We start from the raw sequence: 5,556 nt of genomic DNA on the forward strand, positions 1-5,556 counted from the left end.
TCCCCCATTTTGTTTGTACCAAAACAAAAACCAAAGCAAATCAAAACCAAAAATGAAGCAAATGATTTCATTTTTGGAATAAAAACATTTGCACTTAACAAATGAGATGGAGAGGCATTCCCTTCTTAGAAGGTTTCTAAGGCTACTTTTAAAAAGCTTGCATTTACAAAATAGTTGAGAAAAATAGTCCTATGATGGTGCAGAGATACAAGGTTCATTCATTCATTATCCGACTTGGCTTCTTTCTCTCCTGCTTCATGAGAGGCCAGATGCTGCTTGGTCTCTGTTGTTTTCTGGCAGGTCAGTCTTCAGCTCCTTAGTTAGTCTCTTCAGCCTGTTTGCCATTTGTTTCCCTTTTCCCGTTTGTTTGCACTTTCTTGCCTAAGGATTTAGCCTTTCCTGCTGCCTTCTGGGGATTCATTTTCACATTTGCAGCAACAAGTTTAACTGACAACCTCGCACATCTCTTGGGCTCTCTCTTCACTGCACTTTGGACTGCGCTGACCCTCCTCTGGGGCATCTTGGCGTGTGCCCGGTGCCTACAAGCTGCTTAGTGCAGAGACACTTCTGGAAGCAGGGATGCCAGTCTGTCCCTCCTTCTGCCCTCCAGTAACTTTTTGAACACAATATTTGGACAATGACCTCAGGGTGAAGATGGAGAGAACCCTAAAAAAAAAAATTAAACTCTAGTTTGTAGGCTTCTTTTACTCAGAGGCATGGGTTTGCCATACAGAATTACTTTCTGTGTATTCTAGGATTGACCAAATACATAGATATACTGTAGATAAAGTCAGCCAGGTTTCTCATTGTTGGAGAAGGAAGTTAAAAATGGCAGAAGATGGGGAAGATAGAATGAACCATGTATTGTTGGATTGGATTTGCTGCTGCTGCTAAGTCGCTTCAGTCGTGTCCGACTCTGTGCGACCCCACAGACAGCAGCCCACCAGGCTCACCCGTCCCTGGGATTCTCCAGGCAAGAACACTGGAGTGGGTTGCCATTTCCTTCTCCAATGCATAAAAGTGAAAAGTGAAAGTGAAGTCGCTCAGTCGTGTCCGACTCTTAGCGACCCCATGGACTGCAGCCTACCAGGGTCCTCCGTCCATGGGATTTTCCAGGCAAGAGTACTGGAGTGGGGTGCCATGGGATTTAGAGTGATCTAATTTGAACTGTGGTGTTGGAGAAGACTCTTGAGAGTCCCTTGGACTGCAAGGAGATCCAACCAGTCCATTCTGAAGGAGATCAGCCCTGGGATTTCTTTGGAAGGAATGATGCTAAAGCTGAAACTCCAGTACTTTGGCCACCTCATGCGAAGAGTTGACTCATTGGAAAAGACTGATGCTGGGACGGATTGGGGGTAGGAGGAGAAGGGGACAACAGAGGATGAGATGGCTGGATGGCATCACTGACTCGATGGACGTGAATCTGAGTGAACTCTGGGAGTTGGTGATGGACAGGGAGGCCTGGTGTGCTGCGATTCATGGGGTCGCAAAGAGTCGGACACGACTGAGCAACTGAACTGAACTGAATGTGTACTAATATATAGATATGTAAATAGATATAGATGTATATGGGTGAATATATGTGTCTACTTTCTAGCTTTGCTCACAGAGGGGGCCTAGAAGGAATAACATCCAAGAAACATTGGGCACATCTAATGCCCGGTATTTCCAAATGCTCAAAGGAACCCAAAGTCATTAAATGGCTGATTTCAAGACTGGGCAGGAAAAAAAAGCAAGATGAGTCTGTAATACCTAGGTGTGCCAGAAAGTAGGAAACTGTCCAGAGCATGAAGGGTATATGTCAAAAGGAAACAGGAACCATTTGTTAGGGACTTCCACCAACCAGATGAAGGATAATTCAAGTTTCTAAATAAAGGATAGTAAAGGATTTTATTTCATTAAATAAAATAAGAATCCATGAGTCCATATTAATATAAGAAATAAAAGGAGAAGGGGAAGATCCTTCTTAGAGTAGGAAGCCAACTAATAAATGTAGAAGCCAGAGAAAGACAAATATCATATGATATCACTTATATGTGGAATCTAAACTATGACGTGCGTGAAGTGAAGTCGCTCAGTCGTGTCCGACTCTTTGTGACCCCATGGGCTGTAGCCTACCAGGTTCCTCCGTCCATGGGATTCTCTATGCAAGAATACTGGAGTGGGTTGCCGAGCCCTCCTCTAGGGGCTCTTTCTGACCCAGGGATGGAACCCAGGTGTCCTGCATTGCAGGCAGATACTTTACCATCAGGTAAATAATTCTTTACCTACTGCCTTCTTCTGATCAAGGAAGCCCCTAAACTGTGACACAAATGAACTTATATATGAAATAGAAATTAGCTTATAGACATACAGAACAGACCTGTGGTTGCCAGCAGGGAGAAGAGATGGAGGAAGGATGAAGTAGGAGTTGGTGTTAATAGATGCAAACTATTATATATAGAATGGATAAACATCAAGGTCTTACTGTATAGCACAGGGAACTATATTCAATATCCTATGATAACCCATAATGGAAAAGAATATAAAAATAATTTATAAATGTATATAACTGAATCACTTTGGTGTACAGCAGAAATTAACACAGCAATGGAAATCAACTATACTCAATAAAAAATAAATTTAAAAAGTTAACAGTTAACATAACCACTAATGGCACTGATCAACATCATGTGTCCCCTGATAAGATGCACAAAGAACCCAACTTCGCTTCAGAGTTATTCCTGCCCGAAATGCATAATCTGAATATAAGTAGGAATCAGCTGGTAAAGAATCTGCCTGCAATGCAAGAGACCCTGGTTTGATTGCTGGGTTGGGAAGATCCTCTGGAGAAGGGATAGGCTACCGACTCCAGTATTCTTGGGCTTCCTTGGTGGCTCAGCTGGTAAAGAATCTGCCTGCATTACAGGAGACCTGAGTTCCATCCCTGGGTTGGGAAGATCCCCTGGAGAAGGAAAAGGCTACCCATTCCAATATTCTGGCCTGGAGAATTCCATGGACTGTATAGTCCACTGGGGTCGCAAAAATCAGACACAACTAAGCAACTTTCACTTCACTTTCAAACCTCAGACAAACATAAACTGAGGGATATTCTATCTAGTCAGTGCTGTTAAAAAGTCTTAAAACATAAAAGATTGTGTTTCAGGTTAAAGGAGATTGAATAGACGTGACAGCTGAATGAATGCAGCATGTGTTTCTGAATTTTGTTTCTAAAAAGAACATTATTGAAACAAGTAGCAAAATCTGAACTAGCTCTGTAGTTGTTCAGTCGCCCAGTCATGTCCAACTCTTTGCTAACCCATGGATTGCAGCATGCCAGGCCTCCCTCTTGCTTACCATCTTCCAAAGTTTGCCCAAGTTCATATCCATTGCATTGGTGATGCCATTCAGCTATCTCATCTTCTGACACCCTGTTTTCCTTCTGCCCTCAGTCTTTCCCAACATCAGGGACTTTTCCAATGAGGTCTGTAGACAGGTAAAAAATACTGTGTTAATGTTAATTTTCTGATTTTGATCATAGTGCTGTTGTTATGTCAGACACTGTCTTTGCTTTTAGGAAATTATGTGGTGGTTTAGTCTCTAGGTCATGTCCAATTCTTGTGACCCCATGGACTGTAGCCCATCAGGCTCCTCTGTCTGTGGGGTTTCCCAGGCAAGAATATTGGAATGGGTTGCCATTTCCTTCTCCAGGGTATCTTCCCAACCCAGGGATTGAATCCATGTCTCCTATATTGGCAGGTAGGTTCTTTACCACTGGGCCACTCGGGAAACCCCTAGGAAATTTACACTAAAGTATTTAGGGATAAAGGGCCATTATGTCTACGAATTATTCTCAAATAACTTGGACAAATAACATGCATATAAAATAATGTCTAATTGCATATATTATATGTATATATGTAATATGATGTGTATGAAAGAAAGAAAGTGAAAGTGAAGTCACTCAGTCGTGTCCGACTCTTTGCAACCCCATGGACTGTAGCCTACCAGGCTCCTCAGTCCATGGAATTGTCCATGCAAGAGTACTGGAGTGGGTTGCCATATCCTTCTCCAGGGGATCTTCCCGACCCAGGGATCGAATCCAGGTCTCCCGCATCACAGGCAGATGCTTTGCCACCTGAGCCACCACAACATACATATATGTTACATATACATATGTAGGAAAGTCCTTACCTTGTAGAGACATTTTAAGGATTAAAGAGAAAGCTGCAGGAGACTTACTTCACTTAGTATGGTAATCCCTAGTTGCATTATTTGCCTTCATTTTAATACCTGTGTTTAGAATGATCAAGTTTTAGGCATGACTATATTTTGATGTCACCTGCCAAAGCAGGAGAGCCAGAGATGTGGTCCTGGGTCAGGAAGATTCCTGGGAGGAGGAAATGGCAATGCACTCTGGTATTCTTGGCTGGAGAATCCCATGGAGAGATCTTGGAGGGCTACGGTCTATGGGGTCATAAAGAGTTGAACACGACTGAGGGACTGAGCACACACTCAAGTGTAAAGGGATTAGTACTGTGCTTGGTACACTATAGATGCCAGATATATGTTAGTGATTGTTGTCATTATTGGCACTTCATTTTTTCACCTCTAAAATGGGATTATTTACGCATATCCCAGAGGGTATTAACCAAGATAATATTTGTATAAGTGATATGTGAACCCTAATGTTCTCTGAAAAAATAAAGTCATCATTATTAAAATTATTTTTTAAATTCTTTGAGTACTTCCATAGAGCTTACTGGGGCTTCTCTGGTGGCTCAGACGGTAAAGAATCGTCTGCAATGCAAGAGACCTGAGTTCAATCCCTGGATTGGGAAGATCCCCTGGAGAAGGGAATGACTACTCACTCCAGTATTCTGGCCTGGAGAATTTCATGGACAGAGGAGCCTGACGTCTACAGTCCATAGGGTCGCAGAGTCGGAAAAGACTGAGCAATGAACACTACACTCATAGAGCCTATTTTTTATAGCAATACTGACTCTTCTAATCTTCATAACAAAGAATATTTGTAGATATTATTGTCACCCCATTTCAAAGAGAAGGTAAGTAAGTTGCCCAAGGTCATACAGCTAGTAAGTTGTCCATACAAGCTTTGAAACCAGGCAGAATGACTTAAGTTTGTATTTGTATTCTTAACTTCTATTCTATGCTGATTGTCATTTCTTTTACTACTTCATTGTAATTTCATCTATCCTAACACCTTCTCCAGGTTCTGCTGCTGCTAAGTCGCTTCAGTCGTGTCTGACTCTGTGCGACCCCATAGACGGCAGCTCACCAGGCTCCCCCATCCCTGGGATTCTCCAGGCAAGAACACTAGAGTGGGTTGCCATTTCCTTCTCCAACGCATGAACGTGAGAAGTGAAAGTAAAGTCACTCAGTCGTGTCCGACTCTTAGCGACCCCATGGACTGCACCCTACCAGGCTCCTCCATCCATGGGATTTTCCAGGTGAGAGTACTGGAGAGGGGTGCCATTCTCCTCCAGGTTCTAGAATGAGATATTAGGGCTTCCCTGGTGGCTCAGACGGTAAAGAATCTGCCTGCAATGCAGGAGA

At 42.9% G+C, this 5,556-nt stretch overlaps 1 pseudogene; it reads right to left on the minus strand.

Annotated features, from left to right (window-relative positions):
• Positions 1 to 218: 218 nt before the first annotated feature.
• LOC112582051 lies at positions 219 to 520 on the minus strand (annotated as a pseudogene).
• Positions 521 to 5,556: the final 5,036 nt, after the last annotated feature.

Source organism: Bubalus bubalis, chromosome X (assembly GCF_019923935.1).
Source record: "Bubalus bubalis isolate 160015118507 breed Murrah chromosome X, NDDB_SH_1, whole genome shotgun sequence".
NCBI classification, from domain to species: domain Eukaryota; kingdom Metazoa; phylum Chordata; class Mammalia; order Artiodactyla; family Bovidae; genus Bubalus; species Bubalus bubalis.